Here is a 14,012-nt window from a genome sequence, read left to right as displayed (position 1 = left end):
TACAATCGGGGACACTTTTTCTCTGGATTTAGAGTAAGTAAAGTGTAGGGTTTTATGACCCAGTGCTATAGCTCCTGATGAAAAACCCATTCCCCCTCTTTTCCTCCTTCCACCCCACAAATGGCAAATTTAAGGCAGCCTAGCTTTGCTCCTGGCACACCTTTCTAATAAGTCAAATTACACAAGAGTAGTATGAACTCGAGCACTCCAATTACTGGATCCAGTCTCCTTTGAAGGCTTAAAAAGCAGGATGAGTGTGGCATCAGGAGATGAGAAGGGGAAGGTTGTTTAGACATTAGAGAACTGGTTTGAAAAGGTAGGTGGTAGCTCTCCTGGACACATCCCCAGTCTGGTGTCACCATCTCCCTGCTACCTCCTTCACTCATTTGTCTTCACCAGGAAGGGGCAAGGAACAGCCCTCCATCACTCATTTTCTCTAAAGAGATGACACCCCAACCTGTGCCAATGAGAAGCCCAGGTCATTATCACTAGAGAGGCAAGGTTCTCAAAGTGAAAAACTCTCTATAGGGCTTTGAACTTGGGAGAGTTGGTATAGGGATTCCCTAAGGGCCCAGCCAGTTTGTGGTCATCTGGCCTGTTTTCTTGGGAAGCAGAGCAAAAGAAAACATACAGCACGCACATCTAGTTTAAGATTCTAGTTTAAGACGTCCGCCAAAGATCAGAGATTTGAGTCTCCTGGTGGTGATGGTGGTAGCAACATCAACTGATGAACCTTTAGGAATTGAAAAGATTGCAAATCCAAAGTTGGCAGAATTTTTCTTACAATCTATCTCCACTGAAGGCAGTTATTGGAGCTTTCAGATTTGTTTTATACAGTGTGACACCACAAACCCAACCACAGACAATAAATATTAGACAATGATGAATTCTCAGTTCTTGGGAGCTCATCAAGGAAAAAGTGTCTTACTGAACTTTTTTTTTAAAACTCACCTTCCACCTTAGAATCAATAGTATGTATTGTTTCTAAGACAGACTAGTGGTAAGGGCTAGGCAATGGGGTTAAGTGACTTGTCCAGGGTCACACAGCTAGGAAGTGTCTGAGGCTAAATTTGAACCCAGGATCTCCTACTGCTAGGCCTGACTCTCTATCAACTAAGCTACCTAAGCTGTCCCCTTCTGAACTTTTCATTGTTATTTATTTCACATAAGTTATAATCCTAGCTCTGCTACAAACTAGTTTTACAAACTTGGAGCAAGCTTCTTAACCTATTTCCTTATTGATAAAATGTAGGTGGATGTTCTAAAATAGGGGTTAGGACTAGGCTTATGTCACTGACCCCTTTTGCAGTCTGGTGAAAACTATGGACTCCACAGAATAATGTTTGGTTTTTAAAAAATTCATAATTGAGGGAAATGCTAAATTTTTATTAAAAGATAGTGAAAATATAGATGTATTTCTTTTTTCCCACCCAACTTCACAGACCCCCTGAAAGCTATCTGGTAAAACCTATGGATCCCTTCTCAGAATAAAATTTTTCATGTTTATAATTTTAAAATATGCTGAATTTCAGTTAATAGTGAAAATAAAGATGTAACTACTCCCCACCCCCCAAACCAAGACTGAAGATCACAAGAAAGCTAAGAAAATAGCTCCTTAGGGGGTCCATGGATTCCTGGCTTAGAAGATCTTTTAGGCCTGGAAAGGAATTTTATGATTGCCACTAGAATGGCAAGATGAGTAAATTGAGCTCAGAGATAAGATGCTAATGATCCAAAGCTCTAGGAATACTAGTTCAAGGCCTCTCTTAGTGGGAAGCTATTTCAGAATATCTCTAGCCTACTACTGCTCACTCAGTGTTCCCGAGAAGCCCTTCTGCCTACAATAAGTGGAAGAAATGGACAAGAATTCTTGGTGTCTATTTCTAGACTGAGAATCACATCAGGGGCTAAATCTGATAATAGGTAAGCCCAGTGTTGCTAAAGACAGTCCTAAAGGGCTGTCATTAAAGAAATTCTTGAAGTTGAAATAAGAACGTGAAAGAGCCCAACTTTGGGGGAAAAAGTTGAAAAGCCTGATGGTTTGGATGGCTTGGGAGGATTCTTGTGTGGGTCCAGGCCCTTTAGCTGATTATAGGGCTTCTAATCATATCAAGAGGGCCACAGAGTTTCTATGGGACAAAGTGTTTCAGTCAAGAATCAAAAAGAATGGCATGCTATTTTAAGGATCAATGTAAGAATCACTTTGTTGATAACCAAGTAGGGAGTGAGGGAACATGCATTTATACAGCACCTCTTCTATGCTAGGTGCTGTGCTAAGTACTTTTATAAGTTTTTTATTTGATCCAGGATGAATTGGAATATGGTTGAACTAAATATATTTAGTTTAGTTAGCTTAGGTTGGTCAGGTGGCAGAGGAAATTAGAGGTCTTTACTGCCCCAAAATTTCATTATTCATTATTTCTTTATACTCTGTACACATCCTAACCTATTAGTGAAATTATGTTGCCCATATCACTAATTTTTGGTGGTCAGTCTTCTTCATGATCCCATTTGGGATTTTCTTGGAAAAGATACAGGAGTGGTTGCCATTTCCTCTTCCAGTTCATTTTTCAGATGAGAAACTGAGGCAAAGAAGGATAAGTGTCTTACTCAGGGTCACACAGCATACAGTTATTGTCCGAGGCCATACTGATCTCAAGAAGAATGAGTCTTCCTGACACCAGGCCTGGCACTCTATCCACTGAGCCACTTATCTGCCACATTAAGCAAAGGTAAATTTGTTACCAATTCCCCTCCTTCCCCAACCCAAAGAAAGTTTTATCAGATCAATCTGTGATCATAAGGTCTTGATCACAGTCCTTAAGGGCAGGAGCTAGCTTGCTTTCTGCTTGCATTTTTATTGACAAATACCAGTACTTAGCAGAGTGCCTGTACATTCAAAGTAAGCGTTTGCTATATGATTGCTGATTGAGAGTAAATGTTCAGGTTGCTAACTGAACATCTAAAGTTGAATTATTGTTTTAAATAAGGCTTTCCATTCCCTGGCTGATGTGGACATTTGGATTGAGAGTAGTACATGTGAGATAAAGCAATAGATCTAGCCCTTCAAAATACCAAATTTTGACAAGAGGCAGTATCTAGATCCTTTTACAGTTGATATTAGTCAGACCACATGTAAAGAACTGTATTCAGTTTGGGGCACATTAATATATGAACAAATGGGCATGTTCTGAGACAGGTGACTCAAAACCATGTCATATGACATCCCCAGAGAAGAGAAGATTGAGGGGAGATGTCTTTACTATCTACAAATATATTAAAGGTTGTCACGAAAAACCACAATTAAATCTATTCTGTTTAGCTAGCTCCAAAAGAAAGTACTAAGACTGGAAATTAGAGAAGGGTAGATTTTACCTCAATATAAAGCAGAACCTTGTAACAGTGAATTTTCCAAAAATGGGAGAAGTTGCCTCATGAAATAGCAAATTCCCCAATATTAAGGGTTTAAGCAGAGGCTGCCAAATCACCTGCTATGCATGTTGTAGAAAGGACTCCTAATTAATGTAGGAGGTTGGAATTGATAAATTCCAATATCTCTTCCAAATTTTAGATTCTCCGAAAGGTCCATTCTACCCCCTTCATCTTTTTTTGGTGCTCTTAAGAGTAAGAGAATTTAGTTGGTGTTGTTAAATAGTAGGACCATATATGAATTATTTCACTTTGTTTCTTCCTCAAGCAACTTTCTAAGACTTACTGACTGTTAATGAAGAGAGTTCCCAAACCTACAAAAGTACAGATGCTTACTGTGTTGACCTGTGCTCCTTCCTCTGAAGAAAATGTGGGGCAATTGTCTAAACTTCCAGCAACAAAGTTGAACGTCATGTTTTAATATCTTTACTAGTGAAGTAAGGTGTGACCTTGGCCAGTGACTTCCCTTCTCTAGGCATGGGTTTCCTTATTTGAATACCAGAGATTGCTACTAACCTGCTTCCTCTGGTGGATACAGAGAGCAGCAAAAATCTATGAGAAACACACTCTTGCAAAAATAAAGTGCTAAGGAAATTCTAAGCAATCACACTGCTGGTAAAGATTTAAATCTGCTGCTTCTGAGATATAGAAACAGAGATATAAGCATTTATTTTTCTAAGAGAAAGAAAAAAAAAAAAGGGCTGGCAAAGAAGCACATATCCGTGGATGCTTTCTGGAGGCACGGCTGTGAGGTCAGCAAGTATGGCCCAGGTAACTGTCAATCCATGGAACAAAAGGGAGGAAGCTCCAGGCTTCTCCAAAGGCCACTGGCCAGCACCAGGCAGTCAACTGCATTAGAAGCCTACATAGTGGCATTCTTCACTGCACGTGCTCAAGGAGGCATTTCCTGACCACGGGTTGCCTGGTTAATCCCCACAGTAACTGTTTTCAAGCTAAGCCAAAGAGCATCTGTTGCTCTGAGAGCCACTCACCTGCCATGTTGGAAATGTTAGCGTTCAGCCTTTTCGAGTTACAGGGCATTTTAAGAAAGAAAAAAAAAGGGCAATCAACTCTTTTTTTTTTGGCAATGGGAGGGGGGGGAATTGCGTTTCTTTAAAAAAAACACTCACAACTCAAACAGTCAGATGGACTGCAGCTCCCTCTTGGTGCCAAGCTCACATTTGGAAGGGGCTTTGTAGAATGGAGATTATAGTATACATTTAATAACATTTCCTCCTCAAAATGGAGTAATCTCTTACTCCTAAGCATGTTTCTTGGTTTTCTTAGTCTACAAAGCACTTTACAAACACATATTAAAGAAAACTGATACTACTTATGACACAAAGACATTATAAATAGGACCAAATAATCTCAGAGTTGGATGGGACCTATTATCAAGCCATTCAGGAACAAGCTTGGTTGGAAATAGTAGTTTAAAAGGCAGAGAGGGATAACACACCTCACTGACTTTATCATTTTAAAAAGCATGAAGGAGGAAGGGGGTAAACATAAGGGGAGTAGGCAGTGGTGCAGGGCAGAACCCTTAAGTTTTTAGTTCTAGGTCTGCTCATCACTTAGACCTAAGGCAAGCCGTTCTACTTGTCCAGGGCTCCTTAAAATACCCTCCACAAACAAAAAGGGGAAACAAATTCATAGTAAAGTGCTTTGAGGTGACAATGAGAAAAGGGAGCAAGACTCCATCACTAATAATGTCACAATGCATCCTTTAAGCCTTCCAGGGACAAGATGCAGGAGCCTTAGCTAAGTCAGTACCCTTTCTATCCATTCCCATTGTGTGTTTATTACTCTCTTCTCAATGCTACATGTGCTATCCAGAAAGGGAGAGAAGTCTGCATAAAAGGAATGTTTACAAACTTTACGCATTCCCAGGACATATGCCAAGACCCATATTGGATTTCCCTCCATCCCCAGCCACATAAGGGGATCCAAAACAGACAACTGAGGTCTAAAACACATGGGCATATATGACCTGTATCCCAATGGACTCATGCTTTTTCTTTATAGTCCTTCCTAAAAATCTCTATGACCTTGGCAAAAAAGTTAATTCTGTTTGTCCCCACCATTGACCCTAGACCAAACAGGTGCTGGAGACCAGGCTCCTCTCTTACCCCGAGAGATGGTTCCGCCAGGGGCTGGGTTGACACACATTGGTGGAAGGCGGGGTGGAGGGAGCTTGCACTGACGCTGCCTGTGCTGGGTCCGATCTGGGGGAAAAAAGAGAAAATGTTAGGGTGACATTGGTCTCATCAGTTCTAGTCACTTGGGAAGTTTCATATGCTCCAGAAGATACTACCCACTATAGGACTAAATCTGAAGCATCAACCCAGGGATATACACCTTTTTTAATGTGACTTCTGTACATAAGGGGTATGTGGATGGGTGAGGATGGGGAACAAATCACATCAGAAATAAGGAAATTGTTTTATTTAGAGGATGAACTCTGTGGTATTTGGACGGCAGCATGAGGGAATGGGAAGAACAATGTTCTATACTTGGAGTCCAGGAAGTTGTAATTCCACCCCTAAGGAATTGTGTGACCTTGGACAACTTAAAAGAGACCTACTTCTCTCATTTGTAAAATGGAGATAGTTTACTCTCCCTATATGCCTCACAGGGTTGTTGTGAGGCTCAAATGAGATAATGGATATCAAAGTACTTTGAAAAAAGTATAAAGGACTTCCAAAGGTAAGGAATTATTTTTCTCAATAAAACCATGATGGCATTCCTTATGTGTGCTTTGAGTTCCCAAAGTAACCACCTTTGCTCTTACCCTTCAAACTTCCTTCTTTCCCTCATGAGCCACGCTGAAGAAGCCTTAACAGGAAAAGGTGCTGGCCACTGACAATTTTTAGCAATATTTTCATTCTTTCTTCCAAAACAGGTGCTAAGTAATGAATGGTCAGAATGGTATACACCTGAGAAAGATCATCTAGATGAAGAAACTTATAGAAATAAAGGCCCCAGGGAAGTAAAGCCAGCCCTACCACTGAGGAACTGTGGTCACAAACAATGCAACCTTTCTATCATCTTTCTATATGTCAAAGGAGGACCAATCCCACCAACCATCACTGGGATTCTAAAGAAACATAATAGACTTATCTATGTAAAAATATGTGTAGATTGATAGAGTGACAATAGATGTGTAGACTGTTAGATGTGAGAAATGATACAATAGATGAAAAGCAAGGTTGATCATTGTTTGTTATGTGCATCAGCTTGGATAAGCACTTTCAGCACTGAATGAGAATGTATAAAAATTTTAAATGGTTCTTGTCTCCAGAACTGAGAATTCACCTGTCTCATGTACTTCAAGGATTATATGCCTTCCTATTACACATATATTATTTTTCAGTCTCATACAGATGATTCCACTAAAAGTCATCATCAGGGCTTGGCATTGAGCCTGGGTTTTTTTAAGCTATGCCAGCATAGCTCAAGTTCTACATGTCCTACCCAACTGGAAAGTTTTGAGTATGGGTTTGATGTCCAAGGACAAGTTTAACTAAGTTAAGAGATATTAATTAACAGAGGTTTGGCCACCCTATGTTGAAGTTTTTCAGTCAGAGAAAAACACGACTGTCAACTCAGTTGTAGAATGGTGTTCATAACTGTAACTTTCTTTGGTCAGGGACCTCTTTAGCAATCAGGTGAAACCTAAGGACCTCTTCTCAGAATAATGTTTCAAAATGCATAAAATATATGATTACATAGGAAACCAATTATCTTAAAATCAATCATCTTTTAAAAGTTATCAAAATAGTGAGGCAAAAAAACATTTTCCAGGGTGAGAAAGAAATGCTGGTGTAAAGAGAGCAAGCAAAGCAATGAAATCATGTCTTTGAGGTATTAAGGCAATGAGAAAAGACCCTTCTAGTTTTTTGTTCAATGACCCTGATGTGCTTCCCAGAACATTAAAGCACAAGAAGACCTAATATTTGTATTAGTGTTGATGAATGGCAGGAACTGTTCCTAGTCAAAAACTTGATGGTCATACTTTGAAGTTGACTATAGCAGAATGGGTGATAACTTGTTGACACAATAGGTCCCAGCATGCAACCAGAAGTGATCTCTCCCCTCTCTGAACTCTAATAGCCCTTTTATCTGTACCTTCTCTGAACTCTAATAGCCCTTTTATCTGTACCACTCATATGGCAATTTTCATATATTGGGTTGTAGTTATTTGTACAGATCCCTCAAACTCCCAAGTAGACTGTGAGCATCTGCAGAGGGCTGTGTCAAAACACTACAGAGCCTTACATATATAGTAAATACTAAATAAATATTTGTTGAATGGATGAATGAACTAATGCTTTACTTGGAACATGAAAGCAAATTGCATGGCTGAGACCAAGCAACCCACTGGATTGCTGGTTATCACCAGAAAAGATGATGATAGGAACAATATTGGTTACAATAGGGTTGGTTACATACTGCCTTTGTTCGTAGAGCACTAGCCAGTGTTAAAAATGGCTGTGTGTTTTTCAGTAAGTTTTTATGGAATTTTAAAATGTAAAAATCATTTTTAGCTCTGGGTTCCTTTGGTTTGCAATGTAGACTAATCAATACATTTAAAAAATATTTATTTAGTGCCCATTTTAAATTCTGAAAGTCTGTCTCTTAAACTTCTTCCTGACATGATGGTGCCTCTGTGTTCTTGAAGAGTACAGGTTCTGATAATTCTTTACCAAAATGGAAAAGTTTCATGAACAGGCATGGTAACTGACACTGTATCTGTAATCTGAAGCCTACCCTAGATAAATATGGAGAGGTTTACCATCAAAAGTGAGTAGCAGGTGATCAATTTTTTGGTCATAGCAACTTTTTAAGGGGTAGCAATCTGGAAGGAACAGCCACAACTATGAAACTGCAGATTTTTCAAAGTATTGAGGTAATAGATGATATGCCAAGGGATACAAAGAAAAACATATCCCTATCCCTAGAAGGGCTTACAATCTAGTTCATGTAACACACAAGGTAAAAAACTAAATAAACAGTAGAAATGAACAATTTAATACAGCAATAAAAGAAATAGCACAAATCATTATATGATTTATTGCACCAAATAAAAGGTACAAAAAAGTTCTATAGGACTTCTGAGGAAGGAGAGATCACTGTGGCTGAGAAAACTCCACAGAGAAATGCTTTACCCCGAGTTTTGAAGAACAGTATTGAGGAGGGCATACCTGGGAACAATGGGTAACCCAAGATGGCTAAATAGTTTAGAAAAGTCTCTGCCAACCAATACAACTAGAAATTAAAGAATTGCATGTTTTACTAATGACTTTCTGGCCTAAAGTAAATAAGATTTAGATGTGGTTAAATCAAGATATAACATCAGATAGTAGTATAAATGTGAAACAAAACCCAACTTCTAAGCTGAATTTAAATAATGCTACTTGTTTAGAAGGCTGAAAGTTGAGCATAATGGGCCTAAGTGTAGAGATAATAGTAAATCCTAGGAGAAAGTCTTTCCCAGGACACCTTCTGAGCCATGTGTTCATGACTCAACTTTGTTGCCCATTATAATCACAAAAAACTGTTTCTCTGAGAAAAAAAATCACCTATTTTTTACAGATAATGGAAGAGAAGACAATGATTCATCTGTGGACATAAAGCAATTTAGTGCTGAAACTAGAATTCAAACTCAGAGATTACTTCTGACTACACTAGCCTTAGTTGTGATTTTCTCCAACCTAGGTACAGAGTTAACTGATAAAAGCAGAGGTAGCATGAATATAATTCCCTGATAAGATGATAGCAAGAGTTTTATAAAGGCAGCAGAAACAAAGAACACAAGGAGAGGTTGTTTTGAACTTTTACACATTTAAGGCAATAGTGATTAACTAACCAAACCAATCATTTTTCTTGCTAGCACACAACTTTCTTCATTGCTCTCTAGCCCACACCTAGCATTTGAAGCTCCTATAAGTTACTCCAAAGGCATATAACCTGATAAAAAACCTGAAAAGCCCATATGCCTTTCCTTTGTGAGAAGCATCTCTCAGGCTGGGTTCTGTGTTTTCCATAGGTTTCTCAAACATAAACGTCAATAACTGGCATTTCAGGGCTATTAGAATTAAGATCAGTGCTCTGTATTCACTATAGATTTCACTGATTAAAAGGACTTAAAAAAAGGCAACTAAATAATGCTGGAGAAACATTTAAAATGAAAAGCAATTGTGTTTTACACTAAGGAGATAGCATTGACCCATGTAAAATGAATAATGGAGCAAAGATCATAAAGCCTAGTTTCTGGTCTGACAAACTGTGACCTTTTCAACTTCTGAATTTCAGTTTCCTTATATTTGAAATGAGTATAAAAACCCTTGTCTTATCTATTTCATTAAGGTTGCCTTAAGAACCAAATGAGATACAATGTAAAAGTATTTTGAAAAGAATAAAGTCCTATACAATGTAAGGCATTCTTAGTGATTCTTAGTGAAGAGTAAAATGATATCCCTTACCCTGACATACACATGGTTCTTACCTTTTCTAAATGAGTCCAGGCTAAACATCTCTGTCAAAGTGAGAAGGCTGGTATCCTGAGAAGGAAGACAGAAAGACAGGTTGATATTCTTAGCCTAGTGATGCCACATAAAACATAAAGCTCTGTTCAAACAGAAGACAAAAGAAGCTCTCCATTAATAAGCTTAAATTGTTTTTAGTAATGTTAAAGATGGACCTTGGTAGTCTATAAGGTGATAAAATTCTCCAGTTTTAATAAGTTTTCTTCTGTTTTAAAGCCACAGAATAACTATTGCATAGGTACTCCAAAAATTAAAGCATATCAGCGAAGGAGGCTGTCATTTAAGAATTAAAACAACAATTTATATTTTTATAGCATTTCATGACTCACAACAACCCTATGACATAGGTAGTGCAAACACTATTATAAAGAAACTGAGTCTGAAAAAGCCCAGTGTTTTCAGATTGCTTTGGTTGTTCTGAAGAGATCCTTCCAAATTGGTGTCGGGACTGGGCCTAAAACTAGAAATTAACTAGTTTAGTAAGCTTTTTCTACATGTAGTTAAATTTCCAGGAACTGATTTGCCTTATAAGATCGTTTTTTAAATTGAGACTGCTACTACTATAATTCTTGGTATAACCCATTTTTAAAAAAATGAGTCCTTTAGTCATAACAGATTAAATTTAAAAAATTTTCAATCCAACAAGCATTCATTAATTATCTATTGATCTAGGTTCTGAGGATACAAATGCAAATATCTCTGCATTAACGGGGCATATGAGTGGCATTTGGATCCACTGTGATTTCACACAAAACACAGAGCCACCTTAAATAGGAAAAAAAAGTTTGTTTCCTGTATTTTTAAAGCACTTAAGTATTTGTAGTAGATCACTGTCTTATCTGGCCCTAGCCAATTTTTTATGCCACTGGAAAGCAGTGAACCCTTCCCATTAGATCTCTGGTTATACCTATTTACCTCGGCCATTGGTCATTAGAGTCAGTGATATGTTCTCTTTTATTATATCTAAGCTAGTAAGATTAGGCCTGGTGTTGTTGGAAACTGTCATACCAGGATGCCTTGTATTCCCCCTTGTTACAGATGCTTTCCACTAAGGGGTGTTGGAAATGAAATGGCTAACAGGTCATGTCAACTTAAAACACAACTACTAATCTCTTGCTGGTTTTTTCTTTTTGCATCATAAATCCACAAATTCTCATATATTTGCCCCTGAGCATTCCAAACCTAGGAACAATGTAGGAACTAGAAAAATAAACATCTTACTGATTTAGCATTTTTATACTTAAACCACAATAAAAAAATGCCACAAAATCCATTATTTTACAGATTTTTTTTCCATTGTAATTTAGCAGACTGGAGAGCTGGAAGGAATTTAAATGTGGACATTAACTACTGTTCTTATCAGTTCTTAAGTCACATTTTCATAAATGGTGCAGGGTTAAGAATTTCAAGTTCATAACAGGTCTGTCCTGATAATGTTTTCCCTTTCTAGGGATGGTATTAATATGTATTGGAATATTTTAAGAGAAAAAATATACTTTCCCTGAGCACTCTGTTTGTACCTCTCCTTTAACTTAGAACAATTCTACCCAACTATCCTCCAATTAGAGGATACTCTTTGAGGATAGAAACGTGTATTAGTCCATCTTTTGAGTTCTACTGCTGGGCACATACTTAATAAGGATTTGCTGAATTCTCGTCAAATGGAAATACAGATAGAATGATTTGCTCTAGATAATACAATTCTTTGTCTACTCAAAGGAGCCATTGATTGCTCTAACAAATCTATATCAGCTTGGGACATAATCTCTTCTCTGTTAGCATGTTAGTCAAAAAGCACTTTTCCTTTAAATTTGACTCTATCACATCATTCTTTAAGGAAGCCAGAGCAATAATCATTGTCTAAAATATCTAAAAGGATCAATCAACCAATAAACATTAAGTGCCTACTATGTATCATGCAAATTTTTAAAAATTTGTTACTGTATAAGTTATTTTAAAATCTATTCTATTCAAATTATGATTTAGGAATTCTTACTCTTATGATTACTCTATATGATTTAGGAATAGATTCACTAAATAACAAATGATCTTGAACTCAATGAACAAATTTATCATTTTTTCTTATATAGCTTTTTATAGCAGTTTTTTTTTTGTTTTTTGTTTGTTTTTTTTTTGCAACAGACCATTAGGGCAACAGGCTTCAGTTGTGCTACTTTAGAATTTTTATTTTTAATTAAAAAGTACCAACTACCTCTTTCCATACTAACTAGGTCTCATTTTCCAATATCTTCTTAAGAGTTGAGATCCTGGGAAGTTCCATACAGTTTAAGTTTAGTCATCCCACAGAGTACACAAGAAAGAAAAAAAATCCATAAGAAAGTTGTTTTACTCTTCATGAAATGAATAGTTATATATTCATATAAAAAATTTGGTTTCAGAACCTATTGCATTTTTTCAACCATTCATAGACATGTGAAATTTTATTATGCTAATATTCCCTCCAAATGAATTATTACTCATCTCTAGCCATATTCATTTTAAAATGTTCCTATTCTGTGACCACTTAAAAAACATATATGCCCTTTAAATTAGTCATAAATGGTTTTTATATCTGTCTAGTACTTTGCAATATGACTAGGCTATACATTCATCTTGTTTCATTATATCAACTTACCTTACAAGAGCAGTGAAAGTCTCAGATTTCTACAGTTTTTGAATGGGAAGTAAATTCTTTCTGTCCTATTCCTCATCACCAGGCTGGGCCTCCTCCTGGGAAGTACAATGCTGGGTCACTAAAACAGCAGCCCACACAGAGAGAAAAAGTTGTTCCTGTCATTGAAATTCATTTACTAACTAACAATAAGGACAAGTTCATTTGGTGGCATTAACAACTCAAGAGTCCTATAAAGACAAAACATGCTGTTTGAGGCTGACTTAAGGGCCTAGCATGCTCCACTCTCCTCCTGAACTTTCGTTCATGTTATTACAATCATTGTAGCAACCATGAAGAAAGTACATGTCAATCAGATAAGGCTTTTATACCCTAAAATAATTTTCCCCAGAGGCATTCTGCTACAGCAGCACCCTATCCTTAGGCAAGTGTTTTGAACTAGGATTCCATAAAAATTAGGAGGACTCCACTGACCTAGTTAGAGATTATATAAAGCTACCATCCTAGTCCAGAAAGGCATTTTCTAGGGGGTGGAGGGAGAGAGGAGAAAGATAGTGTTGCAGCCTAAACTTTTTTTTTTTTTTCAGATAAAGGTCTTTAAAAAATAAAGTGAACAGTTTCAGAAAGGTTGCTTAAAGTTTCCCTACATAGAATCATTCACTGCAAAGTCTGGGAACAGGACAAAGCTGAAATAACACAATGAATCTAGTATGAATCTTGGAGGGATAGAGAGGGAAGCATAGAGATAACAGATCCCTGCAGAGTATATAGCAACTGATTAGAATAGCTACTGTGGGGACAAACAGTTCTGGCAAGTCATCAGTCTAAACAAAGAAAAAGCACTTACACTAAAAGTCTTAAGTACCAAATAATTAACCCTGACAACAGCTTCCCCTCCCTGGCATTACACATCCTCTAGGAACTAATTCTAAGTAATCCTCTAAGATTATTTTAAGATCGCAAGGGATATTCTAAGAAACTAGTGGGAAAACCTCGATGTAGTGTACCATGTCATACTAGCTATTTTTTCCTATTTATCCAGAGATTTTGGATAATTTGCTATCTCTATCTCTGCTGCCACCCAAGTCTTAAAAAAGAACAAGTCACAGTGGAACAGAAGAGGGGGGGGGGCGGTGTGGTATCAGGGGATGATGGATAATGGATAATTCAGGGCTTTCCCAATAAATTCGATCGGGGGGGGGGGGGGGGGAATGCTGCATCCCAAAGAGAAACAAGCAGACACAAGCAGCCTGGGAATTTAGACTAGTGACTCCTGGGAATAAAGCACATCTACAAAGATGAAGGGGCTCATTGCAAACAAAGGATTTTGCAAACCCTGAGCCACCCCCTGCCAAATGATTAAAACTGCCTAGGGCCAACAAAGGCTCCTTTATGCACAAGGC

This window comes from Gracilinanus agilis, chromosome 1 (genome assembly GCF_016433145.1).
Source record: "Gracilinanus agilis isolate LMUSP501 chromosome 1, AgileGrace, whole genome shotgun sequence".
NCBI lineage: Eukaryota > Metazoa > Chordata > Mammalia > Didelphimorphia > Didelphidae > Gracilinanus > Gracilinanus agilis.
The sequence above is the reverse complement of the archived record's forward strand: the minus strand, read 5'-3'. Positions refer to the sequence as shown.